At 51.6% G+C, this 19,827-nt stretch overlaps 1 pseudogene; it reads left to right on the forward strand.

The window, feature by feature from the left end:
• Positions 1–3,134: 3,134 nt before the first annotated feature.
• Positions 3,135–15,997, forward strand: LOC131273004 (cell adhesion molecule CEACAM6-like; annotated as a pseudogene).
• The last annotated feature ends 3,830 nt before the right edge of the window (positions 15,998–19,827 follow it).

Consider the following 19,827-nt stretch of genomic DNA (forward strand, 5'->3'; position numbering starts at 1 on the left):
GGTAAAAACAGCATGGTGGGAAACGGACTTGGCCCAGTGGTTAGGGCGTCCGCCTACCACATGGGAGGTCCGCGGTTCAAACCCCAGGCCTCCTTGATCCATGTGGAGCTGGCCCATGCACAGTGCTGATGCATGCAGGGAGTGCCATGCCACTCAGGGTTGTCCCCCGCATAGGAGAGCCCCACGCACAAGGAGTGCACTGCATAAGTAGAACGACCCAGCGTGAAAGAAAGTGCAGCCTGCCTATGAATGGCGCCCACCCACATGGAGAGCTGACACAACAAGATGACACAACAAAAAGAGACACAAATTCCCCTGCCGCTGACTACGATAGAAGCAGACAAAGAAACAAGACACAGCAAATAGACACAGAGAACAGACAACCGGGTTGGGGGCGGGGGAGGGGAGAGAAATAAAGTAAATAAATAAAAATCTTCAAAAAACACACAAAAAAAACCCAGCATGGTGCTGGCATAAAGACAGACCCATACACCAATGAAACTAAATTGATGGTTCAGAAACAGACCCTCACATCTATGGTCAAGTGATTTTTGACAAGCCAGTCATAGCCACCCAGCTCGGGCAGAACTGTCCATTCAACAAATCGTGCTAAGAGAACTGGTAATCCGTAGCCAAAAGAAGGAAAGAGAGCTCTTATCTCACACCAAACACAAAAATTAACAAAAATGGATCAAAAACCTAAATATAAAAGTAAGAACTATAAAGCCTCTAGAAGAAAATGTAGGAAAATATTTTCAAGACCTGGTGGTAAGTGGTAGATTCTTAAAGGAGGTAAGAGAAGGACTGAGATGGACTACTGATGTTTTATGTATGTAGAAGTTCTAATGAGCTTTACTGTAATAGTGTGGAAATGTATAGAGTTGATAGGAACACATAGTGAGTAACAGCTGGTTTATCAACAGGAATGTGGCTGAAAAAGGTAGTCTAGGGATGTAAATGCCAAATGACAGAACACTGGAGAATAATCCAGGGACTGAATAGCACATAACCCAGAATTGGATGAGAATTATGGTTAATGGTACAGATGCAATAGTGTCCTTTTGAGCTAGAGCAGATGTACATCACTATTGCAGGGTGGTGGGAATGTGGAGAAGCCTGGGAAAATTACAGCTGGAGTGACCTATGGACAGTGGTTAATAGTACTAATGTATGGGAGCGATAATGGCTCAATTGATAGTGTCCGCCTACCATAGGGAGGGTCCAGGGTTCGACACTCAGGGCCTCCTGACCCCTGTGGTGAGCTGGCCCATGTGCAATGCTGCTGCACGCAAGGAGTTCCGTGCCCCACAGGGGTGTCCGTAGCATAGGGGTGCCCCACATGCAAAGAGTGCACCCTGCAAGGAGAGCCACCTCACGCAAAAAAAGCACAGACCGCCCAGGAGTGGCACCACACACAGAGAGAGCTGACTCATCAAGATGACACAACAAATAAAGCAACACAGTTTCCCAGTGCTGCATGACAAGAATGCAAGCGGATATAGAAGAACACACAGCAAATGGACACAGAGAGCAGACAATGGGGGGGGAAGGTGCGGAAGAGGACAGAAATAAATAAATTTTAGAAAATATATGTATACTATTGAAATATTCATGCACCTATGCCAAAGATGTATTGCATTGATAATGGAAGAGTACAGAAAAAGTATGCCAAATATACGCTGTGGACCTGGTAATAATTTGATGATATTATCTCATAATCTGTAACAAATGTTTTGTCATGGTGTGGTATGTTGATAGATGGGTGTTGTTTGTTTATTCTGCACGTGTGCATGATTGTTTTGGAAGTTTACAACTTCTGTCATAAAAATATTTTTAAAAAATAATAATAGGGTGGGTTGTGGGGAAAATACACCAAATGTAAAATAAGGACTATCGTTAATAGTAATTTTGACAATATTCTTTCTAATTTGTAACAAATGTCTCACAACAATGCAAGGTGCTGCTGGTGGCTTCACCTATGGGGCCCCTGTATGATGCTATGGATGTGTGTTTTGTAAGTTCACAACTATTACTATACATTTATTGTTTATGTATGTTCATGTATAAATGATATAAAAATAATAATAGGGTGTATTGGGGGAAAATTGTAGTAGTATTTTGAGAATGCTCTTTAATCATTAGTTAAAAATGTTTCACAACAATGCAAGGTATTGGTATTGGGGTGAGGTATGAGAGCTCTGTATGATGTTATGCATTTTTGTTTTGTAAGTTCACAACTATTGCTATCTACTTATTGTTTATGTATGTTTATCTCTGGGTGATGTACTTTAATAAATTAAAAATAATAACAATAGAGAAGTGAGTATGTGAGGGGTTATATTGGTTCCATGTACTATTTGCATGTTTTTTCTGTAAACCTACAACTGCTTTAAGAAAAAAGTAATTAAAAAGGGATGAAAAGCCTATATTGAAAGAAAATCTTGAGCGTGAATGCCCATAGCAGCATTACTTAAAATTCCCAAATAGTAGAAATCCGAATGTCCATCAAGCAATGAACTGATAATAAAAAAACTAGTGTATATATTCTTTGCTCGGGTGCTCCACAGAGGAAGAACGAGGTGGAAGGAAAGGAGAAGCCTGAGATGGGCAGATCTGTCATCTAGACCAGGGGTAGGTGGCCTGTGGAACAAGTGGCCTTGGAGAGAACTCTTGCTGTGCAGGGAGAAAGCAGCTGGGACTTGAGTCTCCAGAGGTGTCTGGGGGCCCCGATCTTAGGAGCCAAGAGGTCTGCAGGTGGGTGTCTCCTCCTCCCAGACGCTGTCCTCCAGGAGCGGAGACTTCTGTTCCGGGGTCCCAGCCTGGGCACAGAGGAAGGGACCCTCTAAGACAGAGGGCCGCTCTCCCTTCTCATCTACCTCTTTGGTCCAGGCTCTCAGAGAAGAGCGTCCTGCGCGCTCCCCGATGGTGCAGCCCCGCGGAGCTGGGACCTGCCCCGGGATGCCGAGCGGCCCCTCCGCGCTCAGGAGGCGCTATCTTCACGCGCCCCCAGCCCTCGCGGCTCCTGGGGCGGCGCACACCTGACAGGCCACTTCAGGTAACTCTCCCTGGATTGCCGAGACCGCGTCCCAGTAAGGAACCGCACGGCTTCTCAGTGGAAAGCGCCTCCAGCCTCGATGACCACCACGACGGTGGTATCGGGTCCCAGTCCCCCTTCATCACGGCGGAAGGGTGCCCTGCCCTCCCCGCACCTCTCACCACCTCGGCCCCCACCTTCGCCAGCCCCAAGGGCATCAGCGCCCCAGAAATGCCCTGCGTTCCCCGCACCTCCCCCCAGGTAGGCCCTCAGCCTGCCTCGGCCTCTGCACGCTGAATCAGCAGCCCCAGGTTTCCCGCCCACACTTCAAGGAGGTGGCAGTCACCACGGGGCTCCTGCGCCCTTCTTCAAAGGAGCTGGAGGCCCGAGGTCGCTGTGGCAGATGCAGGAGGAGGCTGGCAGGGCCCTTCCTCCTGAGCTGTCCCCTGTCCACCCTGGGGAGGCTGGTGCCCATCAGGGGCCGTGTTTGCCCCCTGCCTGCCCACTCCGTCCTCCCTGCCCTGGGAGCAGACGTGCCAGGAAGGCAGCCTTTCTCTCCCCCTCACCTGTTTCCCCACATGTAACTCTCAAGATCTGTTCTTATGAAAAGCTGTAATTACAATGATAACAGGAGGCAGCTTTCTTATCAGAGATCACATCATCTTTCAGAGATGCAGAATAAGGTCTGGTCCAGAGCAGGGTTTCTAACCTAGACATCACCTCCATGTTGGGCCAGGTGACTTGTGGTTCAGGGTGTAGGGTGCATCGTAGGGTGTTAGCAACATCCTGGCCTCTAACCACTGGAGCCCAGTAGTGGACGCCGCACCTCTAGTGCTGACAACTCAGAATAACTCTAGACTTCAGTGAATGACCCTCTTTGGGAAAAATCAACCTATTTGAGAACTATAATTAGAGCTACAAAGGAAAATGAAGGGTACATCACCAAAAACCCATGTCAAATTTTAAAATTACATGTAGAACACTTGTGTAGCACAATGTCATTTGTTTAAGTAAAGTAAATAGAAAATAACAACACTGACATAGTAGAGGTGGCCAGAGCCCAGGTCAGAAGTCATTTGGACACTCCACGTGCATTACTCTTTCCATCCAAAGCATCTGTAAATAATCTTTAACCATGAATTTCATGATATTCACAAGTTGTCAAGTCAGAGGATGAACTGTAACAAAATTAAAGTCACTTCTCTCATGGTGTGGAGACAGAAGATGGAAACCATGTATACATATTGGGTGAGGACATAAGTTGGGGATGATAAAACTGGATGAGAGGTGCACACAAGCCCACCCATCACCACAGATCTGCACAACCCTCTTCTAGGTGTGCATGTTCTCCAAATGTTTTTCCATTTTTCCATTGGGTGCAAGTTATGTGTTATTATAGCAGCTCAATAAATAAATGAAAATATATTATTTTCTGAGAAACAAAGATTTCTAGAACATCAAAACTGTGGCTGAAATATTAACCTTTGCTTCCATGTTCAAGGGAGACAATTATTTCGGATACAGACTCCTGCAGGGGAATCTGAAACTCTAGCTTTCATATTGATGTTTTCTGCTTGGCAATCACTGAACCTGAAACAAGTCACTTCACTGTCGTGAGGTGTAAGGAGGGGCTGGGCTCTGATGGTTTCAGTGGGGGCACAGGTGATATTTGGATGGGAAACTCCTTACCATGTGAGATGAGTCTTGCACAATGTTTATTGTCTCTCCCACCCTCTAAATGCTGGAAACTTTTTCTTGGTATTGACAGAATCCAAAACACCTCTGCAGGCGATTTCCAAATGCTCCCTGGGTAGGGGTAAGGCCAACCCCAGGGAGGAAAGTCTGCTAAATATTTCACATTTACTTTCAGACTCCATTGCCTTCTCTCAAAATCTACAATAATGACATTATGGACCAAGGGGCCTGGGCTGGTGCCTCCCACAGTGCTTCCTGCAACTAGCGTCCCCAGAGGTGGGGATTCTATAGATCTCACCTCTTCCATGAGAAAATGAGGCCTGGGCTGCCTTGGTGTGCAGAGGGTGGAGAATGTCCTGGGGAAGGGGGTAAAGAGGGTCTCAGCCACAGGACCACCCGCAGGACTCATCTTCCCATGGCTCTGACTTTACCTGACCCGTCCTGTGATGCAGGCTCTGTGGTGGGGGCTAGGACGGGGCTCAAAGGTCTCCACACCACACTCTGACCAGGCTGAGCCTTGAAATAAGGACTTTGCCAGGCTCAGGAATAGCACGAGGGAAAGAGTTACAGAGAGAGACTCCCGGAGACGGAGGAGCTGGTGGGCAGGGTGGAGCTGCGTTCCTGCAGTTTGGAGGTACCCCTTCCCACTCCAGGAGCTGGACTCTATCCTGTGAGCCAGGCACCCCGGGAAGAGAACTCCCTCCAGGGACCTTCGTCCTGGTGGGTCCCAGGACTGCTCATTAGTACTACGTCCAGAAAGGGCAGCACCTTGGAGAGCGCCACCGCGCCCCCTCCCTGCTTCCTTACAGGGATACAGGGGCTCAGAAGAAAGGGGAGGGTCTAGTGAAGCCGGGCAGATTGTGATGGGCGGGGATAGGGGGCGTGGTGGATAGGGGAGGCCCTCAGCAGAGGCCCAGGGAGAAGGGTTGCAGGACAGAACACCGAGAAATGGGGAGGGAGGAGGGAGGCGAGGAGGAAATCTAGGCCCTGTGGGCGTCCAGCCTGGCGTGTGAAGCCATCTCAGCACCGGGGACATCGATAGGGACAGAGCAGCAGCCACAACCCTGTCCACGGGGACTTAGCAGGTGAGGACTTGGCAGGGCCCAGGGTGCGCCTGAGCCCAGGTGCTGAGGAGCAGGAGGGGAGGAACTCCCGCCTACCTGACGCCGGTAACGGACAGGTGAGGGCGCTGTCTGCCCAGAGTCAGGACCCCTGCCCCTGCCCCAGGCCCTGGCACAACAGCGAAGGCGGCTTCTCCTTCTTCCCCTCGCTCCTGGCACAGACCCGCCCTCCTGACAGGCCTGGCTCCTGCTCCTCCCCTTCTGCTCCAGACCCTCCCCCGCCCCGCGCTCGGGCCTCAGACATCACGGCGCCCGAGGACATCACAGCGAAACACGCCAGAGACTGAAACGCACTGGCCCGAGTTCCCAGAAATGTGAGTTGGGGTCATCTCGGGAGGGGTGAGGCACGGACGGCGGGGCATTGACGTGGCATGTGGCCCCTGACACGTCTACAGGTTGACCTTTACTAAAGACACCCAACAGCGCAGGCAGGGGCCTCTGCTCCGCACTGTCCTCTTTGTCCACCAGGGGGTGGCCGAGCGCCCCGCAGCGCGGAGCCTCCCTCAGCGGCGCCCACAGCCCGCAGGGTCCCACCCCCACCAGGTCACCTCAGCCCACGGTTGTCCTCGCTCTCGAAGTTCCCCCCACACTGGACCCTGTCAGTTCCTCCAGCTGAAGGCTGTTGCTCTGCAGCCTCCGCCCTCCACACCCACCATCCTTCCCCGACAACGTCCACTCGTGCTCCTGACCTCACCTAAAAAGTCACCACCCCAGAGAGGCTTTATTCATGCCACAAGGACACTAGGCATTTTCCCTTCAGTGAGAAGCCAGAAATCGCTTTGTTCCCAGGAAACTGACACACCCAGCCCATCTCTAACCTGTGGTCACTTCACTTCTCCAGGAGGAACTGAGCCCACAGCCCGAGTCCTTCCTCTTCTCACCAAGAACCTGACCTGACACACAACTCGAGATCCCAGGTCTAAGAGCTGCCACCAGGGGAGGAGCCCCGTGAGCACAGAGCAGTCAGGGAGGGTCTGCCCAGCCCGGGGCCCTGGGCTGTGGAGAGCCCTGGCTGGTCCCTGAGTCCATCCCGCCGGCCCCAGGAGTTGTGGATATGCGGGAGCTTCACGTGCAGGCCGGGAACAGGCTCACACAGCACCTGCCTTTGTCTCCATCGCAGAGGGGCTGAGGGGCCCCACGGGCCTCCCCTCCCTGACAGAGGAGCCCCAGGATCCAGTGAGTCTCCAGGGAAGCTGCTCTGGTTCTAGGGACTGAGGAAGGGCTAGAGGAGATGACAGAAGGGGCAGGGGCGGCTTTGATGCCACAGTCCAGGGCTGGGATGGAGGGAAACACGGGCCTTCAGGGCACCAGCTCCAGGCCAGCCCCACCCACAGCTTCTAGGGACACCCCAGGGCCCTGCCTTCAACCTCAGGCACAGGGAGCTCCTCCTGAGGCAATGGCCCTCCTGACACTCTGACGACGCACGTCCACTCAGGGGCTCACCCTGCACTTGGGTGGAGTTGGGGCGGCTGGGGACCCCCAGCGAACATGACCCGGGGCTGACTCTGCAACCTGGAGGAAGGAGCCCATCAGGACTCAGGGGTCAGGACAGGGCCCACCATGTGGAGCCTGGGGCGGCAAGGGACGTTGGCTGCAGGTCTCGTCATGGACTCCAGGGGGTGCCAGCAGGACACACTGAACAGCACAGGAAATGGTTCCCCTGAGGCCTGATCCTGGCCTTGGGTGAGGAGGTGAGAAGGAGCCTGATTTCCATCCTGATCTCCCACAGGCGCTTCTGGGAGCCCCTGGGAGCCTCTCTGTCCTGCCTGCTCCTTCCTGGGGCCCCTGAGAGTCCTGTGTGCTGGTCTCTGGGTGCCCCTCCCTGCTGGGCCTCACCCATGGGAAGAGCGGGGTGGCCACAAGAGTCAGCAGGGCAGAGGCCAGAGGCCCCTGGACAGTCAGAGAGGACACGGACAGGCTCTGCCCAGGGCTGAGCCAGCCAGACAGGGAGGGTCTCACTGTCACCTTCCCTGAGGACATGGGGCCCAAATCCACCAGCCCCCACCATGCAGACCCTTCCTCCAGGACAAGGAGTAACCTGCCCCCACCTCCCCAGGTCCTGCCAGTGCCTCTGAGACCCAGAAACTAGAGACTCAGTCCATAGAAGCAGAGGCCAGGCTGGTGACCCCGGAGATGGAAGGAGGGACCCCCTTACCCTCATCATCACCTGCCCCTCATGGCCCCCAGAGCCACGTCTGTGAGCTTCTCACTGGGTAGAAAATTCAACCTTCCAGCACATGTGAGAAAACTGGGAGCCCGGAGAGCCCTGTTGGGCTTCTGTGTCACACAGTAAAATGACCCCCTAGTGCTGAGGGCCCAGGAAGGTCCACAAAGGAGCAGGGGGTCAGTGCAGGTGGGGGTGCGGTCCACTCAGGGAGGGTCCCCTGCTGTCCTGCTTCAAAGTGTGGTCAACCAGCCAGTGTTTTCCACTTCTGCTCAGAACCTGTTAGATGCAGAGGCTCAGGTGAGGCCAGCACCTCTGGAGTGGAATCTGCATTTTACAGGATCTTCAGATCACGGGGTGCAGGGGGCTGGTGAAGAGCCACCCCTCCTCCTCCAGACCACTGATTCTCATCCTGGATGGGCGTCCACATTCCCTGGTCCCTGCTGAAGCAGCATTTCTGGGGTGTCCCCTGGGCATCTCACTCCCTCTTATAAAGTTCCACAGGAGAATCTGATGCAAAGTCAAGGTGAAAACCCTGTGAGGACAGTTCCTAATAAAATTCTGTGGGCTCCTGCTCAGGAGATTGAAGTTGGCAGCAGAGGAGGGGACAGCCAGATCATAGGAAACTCCCAGGACACTGAGGCCTGGGGTTGTGCACGCCCCAAACAAGGACAAGTGAATGTGAGTGTGACTGTGTGCAAATGTGAGTGTGTGCGTGTGTTTGGGGTGGAGAATCATGGAGGGAGAGAGCAGAGTCCCTGGTAGTTCCCAGGGAAAGGAAATTGCACAGAAGGAAAGGGAAAGAAGGGAAAACACAGAGGAGGCTGCAAGGGGAGGGGAGGAGACAAGGGCAGAGCAGACCCCGCCCTGCCTGCCTGGGAGGAGGCTCAGGGCAGAGGGAGGAAGGGCCCAGAGCCCATGGGGCAGGGGCAGCTGTGTCTGCAGCTTGCCTGGGCCAGAATCTTCTCCACACAGGGAGGCACAGCGCAGGCAGCAAAGACCCATGGAGTCCCCCTCAGGCCCTCCCCGCAGAGAGCACACCCCCTGGCAGGGGCCCTGCTCACAGGTGAGAGGGGACTGGACCCTGGTGTGGGGGGCGAGGAGAGCAGAGACTGGTCGGGTGTCCTGGGGGGCCAGGTCTGACAGGGGAGAGAGGGCTGCGGTTCAGAGCCTTCACGGAGGGGATGAGAAAAACGGGGGCTCTCGGCAACAGCGGAATCCCAGGAAAGCAATTGGTAAGAGAGACAAAAACTACAATTGCTCCAAGTTTTCCAAATTAGTCATCACTGGTCATATTATTTTGAACAAAAATGATTTTTGTCACAGGGACACTCCAGAAGAAAATGACAAGGGACACCAACCAATGCCCATCCAGGAAACTCGGAATTGGTCTTTATATTTACTGCTAAATAAACACCAGTCCTGCAGGGCCCTGGGAACATGCATTATCTCCTTCTCTCACAGTACAGGGTGTTCAGGCTTTGGGGAGTCAACAGGGAACACGACAAGCCCCAGCCCTCAAGGAGCTCATGTTTATGGGGCCTGAAGAAGGACAAGCAAACTGAAGGAGAATGTGATGTCAGGTGCTGATGGCGCCTCAAGGAGATGGGGGGAGGGGGCCAGAGAGGGGAACAGAGAGGGGCTGGAGAGGAGGCCGCAGGGAAGGCCCCCAGGACAAGCCCTGGTGTGAGCAGGTGCCTGAGGGGGGAGAGACCTGCTCAGTCTCCAGGAGCCATCGTTCCACCCCAGAACATGCCCGAATATTGACTTACTTTCTCTCTTCCCACCTAGTCTCACTTTTGATCTTCTGGAGCCGGCCCTTCACAGCCCAGCTCACGATTGAATCTGTGCCAGCAGATGCTGCTGAAGGCAGCGATGTTCTTCTGCTTGTCCACAATCAGCCAGAGAATCCTTATGGCTACAACTGGAACAAAGGGGACAAGGTGGACCCCAACTATAACATTTTAGCATATGTAACAGACACTCAACAAACAACCCCAGGACCTGCCCACAGTGGTCGAGAGACCATATACCCCAGTGGAACCCTGCAGCTCCAGTAGGTCACCCAGAGTGACTCAGGAATCTACATCCTACAAGTCATAAAGAGAAACCTACAGAGTGACTTAGCCTCTGGTCAGATCCGCATATACCGTGAGTGACCTTCTGTGACCTCTGTGTGTTGGGGGAGAGCTGGGCGGGTCGATGCGTTGCTGGGCCCACACCCCCTCTGCATTCCCTCCCCACGGTGGGGTTTGAGCGTGGAGGGCAGGATCCACACAGGGGAGACAAACTGCATTAGATCAGAATTCCCCCCCCTGAATCCAGACTCTGCAGACATTTGCTGCAGAGAAAAGGCCCAGCCTGCTGGGGGTCACTTGGCAGAGGGAGCTTGGTCTCAGGCCCACTCCGAGTCCCTCCCCATGAACTTGGCCCTCAGAGACCCTGTGGGACTCAGCTGGGTGCTGCCCTGAGGGGCCCCTGGAATCCCATGGAGGAGCTCAGCCCAGGAAGCCCCTTCCCAGACCCCTATGCAGGGCTTCTGACTCCAGGTGACCTGGGGAGCCTGTGACCAGGCCTGGGTGTGGCTAAGGGCAGGGCTGACTGGAGCAAGGATTTCCCAGCTGCCCGAGCCCCGTGGCCCCTGGAGCTGGTCAGCACCAGGGCTCAGCCCCATGGGCTCCAGCAGGCCCTGGCAGAGCTGAGGCCTTCCCTGAGACCCAGCAGGGAGAGCCCAGACACACACGGTCACAAGCTGTGAGCTGACTGTCCTGGGGAGCGTGGGAGAGGCCGCAGGAAGGTCAGTGTCCCCAGAGGAGGAGCAGGGGAGAGAAGACGCTCCTTGTCCACCAGGGGTCAGCCCAGGGAGCCCTCCACGGAGGAAAATTATAACAAGTGCTGTTAATTGTGTGGCTTCTCCAACCAAGCTTTGGATCAGGTGATTGTAAGGATTTTAAAGTTAACTCACAGGAAAGTGGACTTGGCCCAGTGGTTAGGGCATCCGTCTACCACATGGGAGGTCCGCGGTTCAAACCCCAGGCCTCCTTGACCCGTGTGGAGCTGGCCCATGCACAGTGCTGATGAGAGGAAGAAGTGCCATGCCACACAGCGGTGTCCCCCCATAGGGGAACCCCACACTCAAGGAGTACACCCCATAAGGAGAGCTGCCCAGCGCAAAAGAAAGTGCAGCCTGCCAGGAGTGGTGCCGCACACATGGAGAGCTGACACAACAAGATGACACAACAAAAAGAAACAGATTCCCTTGCCACTGACAACAGAAGCAGACAAAAAACATCGAAGAAAATAGACACAGAGAACAGACATCTTGGGCGAGGGGCAGGGGAAGGGGAGAGAAATAAATAAATCTTAAAAAATAAAAAAATAAAATAAATAAAGTTAACTCATAGACAATGTGACAAACCACATACCAGTTATCATATTTTGTGTTTTATGGAGGGGAAACCGAGGCACTAGGGGATGCCATAGTCACTGAATTGGGGTCCTGTGGGCCATGATGGGCAGATCAAAGTCTTGATCTGTCTGTAGGCACAGCCTTGACCTTTCTTCCCCACGTGGCCTAATTAGGCATCTGCAGGTCCAGAGAGCAGCCTTTACTTCAGATCCTTTCCTCATGAACATTCCTAATGTGGAGGGAGAGATTTCCATCTGGGAAGTGAGAGCAAGGGGAGAACTAGTCAGTGTTAGGCTAACTAGTTACTGCATCAACAGAGTCCGTGCCTGGAATGTCCAGGCCCCTCCCCAGTGGCCACTCCACGTGCTCACTACATAGACAGGAAATCATGGGTTGGTTTGTTTGCTGATGTGTTGGTGTCACCCCGACTGGATAAAAGGACTTTGCTTTCTCTCTCCCCACTGCATGTCCTTCAACCAGCTCAGGGCCCAACAAGAAACAAATTCTCTTATGCTCTTAGATGGAGGAGGGATGAATAATGACTGAACTAATGAATGAGCCACATTTTCTTCAGAGCTGGAGCCTTGGTGCAGATTTAGGAATCTGGCCACACTGGAGCCCTGTCCCTCAGGGCTGAGACCTCTGTCCCACACCTCTGACCCCCTGGGGCTGAGTCCAGGATGACTTGGGCTGCTTGGCCAGGTGGGGTGTTCAGGGCTGAGCTGTCCTGTTTCTGGGGCCACATGGGGCTCTTGGTCTTTGGGGTCTTTGAGTCACTTGTAACCCACCTGCTCATGCCATGGGCATGCCATGGCTCTCTCTGCTTCTTCCCTGTTCCTCATCTTCCTTTCCTTTCATTCCAGCTGGGAACTGCCCCAGCTCTGCACCACTTCCTCCTCCCCTTACACTTTTCCACATAGTCCTGCTGATGGCTGACCGTCCTGTTCCCTCCCCACCACCACCTGTAGCCAGGCCCACCCTCCCCGTGAAGCTCCATCATGAGCCAATTCACTCAAGTCAGCAGAAGGAGCTTCCAGTGTGTCCCTTCCAGGCCCTTTCCCTTAGTGATGCCAGCAAATGGAACAGGCCGTGTGCTGTGGTCATGTGACTCTTCTATCTGACTCACCAGAGACTCAGCAGCAGAGGGGAGAGGTCTGCCACCCCCAAAGCACAGGGGCCCAGCTCACCCATTTTTCTTGTAACTCACATCCTTCACTGGAGTGAGGCTCACAGCTCTCCCCAGGGGTCCCAAGACCCTTCCCCTTGAGAAGCAGGTCAGACCAGGTGCTGTCTGATGTCTCACTGTCCACTTCACACACCCATTTCCTCATCATACCACCATCGTCATGAGGTGGGTCTTCTCAGAGGGGAGCTGCCTGAGCCACTGGCATCTCACATAGTCACTGGTCAGCTTGGACCCAATCATGTCATTCCTGAGGTCAGAAGAAGAGAAAGAAAGCATTCCTCATGCCTCTGCCAGTCTCCTCCCCTTTTCCTGCCTCTCCATAGGAATTAGTACATGGACACATTTGCTAATTTACTACCAGGACACAAAATGTTTCAACTAATTTGGCTTCTTTCCTCCTTTTATATAATTGAGACTCCTCAGAACTGCCCTCTGATCAATTCTGTCTCTTCCCAGGGGTCACTGATGAACAGATTTCAGCATCTTTCCTTTGGTCATAATAGGTAACTTGCTGGACTCAGAGCTTGGTCTAAGACCTCATAGCACTCTCTAGAAATATTCCTTCCAGTAAGTGATCTTAGAACTTTGGGCCAGGGGAGCAGACATGACTCAGTGGATAGGGTGTCCATCTACCTCATGGGAGGTCCGCAGTTCAAACACCGGGCCTCCTTGACCCGTGTGGAGCTGGCACATGCTGATGTGCTCAAGTACTGCTGTGCCACGCAGGGGTGTCCCCCATGTAGGGGAGCCCCACATGCAAGGATTTCACCCCATAAGGAGAGCCACCCAGAGTGAAAATAGTGCAACCTGCCCAGGAGTGGCGCCGCACACACCGATAGCTGATGCAGCAAGATGATGCAACAAAAAAAGAAACACAGATTCCCATGCAGCTGACAACAGCAGAAGCAGACAAAAAGAACAACAGGCAGCAAATGGACACAGAGAACAGACAACTGGGGGGTAGGGGGATGGGGAATGGGAGAGAAATAAATAAAAATAAATCTTTTAAAAAAAGAACTTTGGGCCATTAATAACCATTTTCACATATGATAGAAATTTTTTAAAGATCTATTTTATTTATTTCTCTCGCCTTCCAACCCCCCCGTTGTCTGCTCTCTGTGTCCATTCATTGTGTGTCCTTCTCTGTCCGCTTGCATTCTTGTCATGTAGCACAAGGAAACTGTGTCACTTTTTCTTATTCTTGTTGCATCATGTTGCTGTGTATGCTTTCCGTGTGTGTGGTGCCACTCCTGGACAGGCTCTGTTTTTTTTTCCACTAAGAGTGGCCCTCCTTGAGGGGTGCACTCCTTGTATGGGAGGCACGTCTATTCTGAGGACACCCCTGTGTGGCAGGGCACTCCTCATGTGTGGCATCACTGTGCATAAGCCAGCTCACCACACAGGTCAGGAGGTCCTGGGTATCGAACCCTGGACCCACCATATGGTAGGTGGACACTGTATTAGTTGAGCCACAACTGCTTTGCTGAAAGAAATTTAATTCTTCCAAAATCTGTATCACAGATCTGCCCAATACAAATGTTCTGTGAGAGCCAGATCTCAGTAAGTTTATGCTCCCCTCTCTCTCCACCAATCACCCGTCTGCATTTGAAAACATTCCTATAATTTCAGGAAAGATAAACATGATCCCTACTGGACCTCATCAAGCGAAAAAGGGAATTTAAAGACCAAGGGCAGAGAGCAGGATTCTGCTGTCAAAGGCAGCCAGCTCCTGCCTGTTCCCATATTCTGTTCTAGCTCATTCCTCATGCTCTGCTGTGCCTTGTGCAGGGTTACAGCCTCTTGTTAGTCACCATCAACTCCCTGGGAGAACTGCCTCCCATGTGCCCCCTGGCCTGATCACAAAACTACCCACCAGGCTTGTTCTGGGTCTGCTGTGGGTTATTTCTCTCCCAACACCCAACTCCTGGCCAAGCTGCCCAGTGTTCATGGCTTTTAGACAATGAGAGGACCCACGTTGCACATCTCTCAGACACCTTTGAAGAATGAGGCCTCCAGGACACAGTAAGCAGGACTGTACATTGTGCAGCTGAGAGGGACCTCAGCAAGCGTATGTTAAGGTGAGGAGGCCCAGGTGGGTCTGGCACCACCTGGTCACTGCAGAGCCCAGGAGAGGTGCCAGGGACCCTGATTCCCATCCTGCACATTCCCTGACCAAACGCTGCCCCTTGTTTAGCACTGGAGAGGGTCTGTGCCCTCCTGGACAGAGAGCAGGGGGTCCTCATGTTCTCTGAGTGCCCAGGCTGATAAGCATTTGTCTAGTAATACGAAGACCTGCCTTAATCATCTTTATAGACTCAGTGTTGACTGAGAGGCGAGAGACGCCAACTCTGATAGGAAGATGCCTTTGGAGGATCCATGTACTGTAGAGGGTCACCTTCTCTCTGCTGTCCACAGCGGCGTTACCCACACCCTTCATCAGGAGCAACACCTGTGACCTCGTGGAGAGCCAGGGCTCCGTGGCCTTAACTTGTGAACCTGAGACGCAGAACAAAACCTACCAGTGGTCGATGAACAATCAGAGCCTCCCAGACAGTGCCAGGCTGCAGCTGTCCCTGGACAACAGGACTCTCACTGTACACAGTGTCACAAGGAAGGACACAGGACCTTATGAGTGTGAGACCCAGAACCCAGTGAGTGCCCGTCGCAGTGACCCCTTCACCCTGAAGGTTTTCTGTGAGTAACTTCTGTTCCTCGGTGGCACAGGCTGCTGCCAAATCCCTGCTGCCAGGGGCCAGGCCACACTGGTCCTCTCAGGTCCAAGTGCACAGACCCTCAAGCCCTGGACACCCAGGCCGCCTATGACTTCCTTCCCAGGCATATCCAGGCAGGCCCAGCCTTGCAGCCAAGATGAGGAGGGGGCGTTGCTCCTGTCCAGACCCTTGGGGTCAGCACCTGTGCTAGGAGAACCAGGTCAATTGTTCTCAGATCAGACTCAGTGAGCACAGGGGCTTGTGGTATGTGGACCTTTAAGGATGAGGGTGGTGTGGGACATGGTCGGAAGGACACTGAGGCCCTGACACAGACCAGGAGCTTCCCCTTCACCTGATTATGTCACTCTGTGGACTTATTCTCTTTGCTCCAGATGGCCCCGACACCCCCACCATCTTTCCCCCCTGGCTCCAGTTACCCTCCAGGGGCAAACCTCAGCCTCTCCTGCCTCGCGGCCTCTAACCCACCCGCACAGTATTCTTGGCTTATCAAGGGGAGGCCCCAGCAATACACACAAGAGCTGTTTATCCTCAACGTTTCTGTGCATGACAGCGGATCCTACACCTGCCATGTCCACAACAGCGTCACTGGCCTCAATAGGACCACAGTCAGGAATATCACGGTCTCCGGTAAGTGGCCCCTGGACCAGCAGCCCTGAGCCTGGTTTTCCAGAAAATTCTGGATGAAGTTCTTTCCCAGACTGTGTTCAATAGAAACCTGCAAATCCCAAATTCTCCCTACCGTGGCTTCTCTTGGTTGTCAAGGCAGATCTTGGCTCCATCTGGAATATGGGGAGGGGGTTCTCTCAATCCAGAGACCCCTATGTAGTGGAAGAGGCTCCATAGATGGAAAGGAAAAGCTTCCTCAAGGTCAGGTCGCTTCCTGTTGTCACTACCATGTCCCTTTCTGTTGTTTCTGATTTTTCCTAATTTCATGTCCCACAGTAACACTCAGGCCTTTGAAACAAGCTCACAATCTTGTTCACCAGGTGAGGGGTTGACCAAGCTCACTGAGGTGATGAGCAGGACAGAGCTCTGCCTCGCTGCTCTGCCCCCAGCCCTCCATGCCCTGACTGTCTGACACAATCTGTGGTTGGACTGGAAGGTGGGGGAAGGACACATGTGCCTTCGTCCTGGAGTCTCTCATGAGTGCAGTCAGTGGACACCTGAGCCTCACTTCGGTCAAGCAGTGGGGAGATGGGAAGAAGTGAAGTCCAGGGCAGAACCATCTGCACAATGTCACAGCTGTGTAACGCTATGGACACTGGCCACATGTGGTTCAGAAAAGGAAACAGGAGGCAAGATGGCGGCTGAGTGAACTTCCCGGTTACTAGCTCCTGGGGGGAATCAGCTGGGAGGCGTCGGAGACTCTTTGGGACCGGCTGTTTCGGGATTTTTCCTGGTCGGGAGGTGTCTGGACATCGATTTGGAGGGAAGGTAACAGAGAGGATCCATCTGTGAAATATACACGGAGATCCCAGCTACGTGTGGAGGACTCCCTCCTTGGGTAGGCGGAGCCGAGGCAGCTAGCACCGCGGCGGGTGGCGGGCGGGAGAGCCGAGCAGCGCTGTGCCGCGGCGGGCGGCGGGCGAAGGAGCCGAGCCCAGCCGAGCCTAGCCGCGCTGCGGCGGGTGGCGGGCGGGAGAGCCGAGTCCGGCCGAGCCCGGCTGGGCCGCGGCGGGCGGGGGGGCTGAGCCCGGCTGCGCTCAGCTGAGCCCAGCTGCGCCGCGCCGGGCGGGAGAGCCGAGCCGCGCTGCGCCGCGCCAGGCGGCGGGCGGGAAAGCTGGGCCCGGCCGAGCCCAGCCGAGCCGCGGCGGGGGACCCGAGCCCGGCCGAGCCCAGCCGAGCCCAGCCGTGCCACGGCGGGCGGCGGGCGGGGGACCGGAGCCCAGCTGAGCCCAGCCGAGCCTGGCGGCAGGGTTGCTGTTCTTTGGGTTTTTTTTTAATTAATTTATTTATTTTTATTTTTATTTTATTTTTGTTGTTGTTGTTCTTGTTGTTCTTTTTTTTTTTTTTCAATCCTCTCTTTCTTGTCCCCAATATTCTTCTTATACTATTTTACCTTAACAATACAATAGGTCCTACAGGAAATACCTCACATTTGCAGGGTTTCCTCACCCTCCACTGCCTCATTTCTCTGTGAATAGATTTAGCCTATCTACACTATCCCCTTTCCCCTACAACTTGATATCGTCCACCATCTGCTATCTCTCCTATATTCCATCTCCCTTTCTTTGATCCACAAAGTGTCTAACTCTTAATTTGTAATACCTTTGTTTAGTTTTCCATCTGGTATTCGTCCCTGAAACTATTACCTTTCTTTTCTCTTTCCCTCTCTCACGAAAACAATAGCCTCTTAGTACGTACCACATTCCTCCCATATTCAGTCGTCTACCTCATTATAGGTACTTTCCTACTACTATAACTCTACACAATTTACATGATCTAACCTCCATCCTCCCAGAACTCATATTGTTGCCTTGTAAACATATATCACCAATACTACTTCACACTTTTTCCTTCCTTACACAATTGACTTTCCCCAGCACTAATACTTTCCTTTAAAGTGAGCTTAACTAGCAATAAGAAATTGGAATAAGAAGAACAAAGTGACAAAGAGAAGATATAACACTTACGCAAAAACAACAGCTAATTAATCTCCAAGACTAGACAAAGAAGCTAAGGAACTGATTAAACCCGTCAAGAAAAATGTTGACAAGACAGCAACAAAAATCTACAAACCAAACCAGTAATCAGGAAAACATGGCTGAATCCAATCAACAAACTTAAAATCAGGAAGGGGGGCAGGACTTCGCACAAGCAATGAAAGATCTCAGAACATTTATCACCGACAAATTTGATGAAGTAATGAAAGAGGTTAACAGCGTGAAGACAACACTTGGAGGGGAAATTGCAGACATGCGCAAAAAAATAACAGATATGATGGAAATGAACACCACAATTCAAGAAATCAAAAATACACTTGCAGCAAATATCAGCAGACTAGAAGAGGCAGAGCAGAGAATTAGTGATGTGGAAGACAGTGCATTGGAAATCAAACAGATAGTAGAAGTGGTCAATAAAAAGGTAGAAAAAATCCAGATAGGACTTAGGGACCTGAATGATAACGCAAAACGCTCAAACATACGTATTATAGGCATTCCAGAAGGAGAAGAGAAGGGAAAGGGGTCAGGAGGAGTGTTGCAGGAAATAATGAATGAAAACTTCCCAAATCTACTGAAAGAGACAGATGTACATATCCAAGAAGCACAGCGCACTCCACTGGTCATAAACCCCAACAGGCCCACCCCAAGACATATACTTGTCAAATTATCCAATGCTCAAGACAAAGAAAAAATTCTAAAAGCAGCAAGAGAAAAGAAAACCATCACATACAAGGGAAACTCCATAAGATTAAGTGCTGATTTCTCATCTGAAACAATGGAGGCAAGAAGGCAGTGGTATGATATAGTCAAGGTACTAAAGGAAAAAAATCTCCAACCAAGAATACTCTATCCAGCTAAACTAGCATTCAAAAATGATGGAGAGTTCAAAATATTCACAGATAAACAGAAACTGAAAGAGTATATCAACAAGAAACCTCCCCTTCAAGAAATTCTTAAGGGAATTCTGCAGGAAGAAAGGAAAAAACAGGACAGTCAGAGATGGAGGAGAGTGTAAAAGCAACAAGAAAGACAAAAATAGAAGGGGAAAATAAAATAATACAAACAAAATATAACAAACACAAATCCAACCAAAATATGGCTACCATAAATAACTCTCTAAACGTAATAACACTGAATGTCAACGGATTAAACTCACCTATCAAAAGATTCAGACTGGGACACTGGATAAGGAAATACGACCCATCTATATGCTGCCTACAAGAGACACATCTTAGACCCAGAGACTCATGGAAGTTGAAAGTGAATGGCTGGAAAACAATCATACAAGCAAACAACAACCAAAAAAAGGCAGGAGTAGCTATATTAATACAGACAAAATAGACTTTAAATGCGAAACAATTGTGAGAGACAAAGAAGGATACTATATTTTAGTGAAAGGGACAATTTGTCAAGAAGATCGAACAATCATAAATATTTATGCTCCTAACAAGGGCGCCTCTAAATATGTGAGGCAAACGCTGGAAAAACTAAGTGAAAGAATAGATGCATCTACAATTATAGTGGGGGATTTTAATACACCACTATCAACTCTGGACAGAACATCTCAAAAGAGAATCACTAAAGAAACAAAACATTTGAACAGTATATTAGAAGAGCTGGATCTAATAGACATATATAGATCATTACACCCAAACACAGCAGGATATACATTTTTCTCAAGCGCACATGGAACATTCTCCAAGATTGACCATATGCTAGGCCACAAAGAAAGGCTTAATGAATTCAGAAAGATCGAAATCATACAAAACAATATCTCTGACCACAGTGGAGTCAAGCTGGAAATTTGCAAGGGACAGAGACCC

This window comes from Dasypus novemcinctus, chromosome 18, assembly GCF_030445035.2.
Source record: "Dasypus novemcinctus isolate mDasNov1 chromosome 18, mDasNov1.1.hap2, whole genome shotgun sequence".
NCBI lineage: Eukaryota > Metazoa > Chordata > Mammalia > Cingulata > Dasypodidae > Dasypus > Dasypus novemcinctus.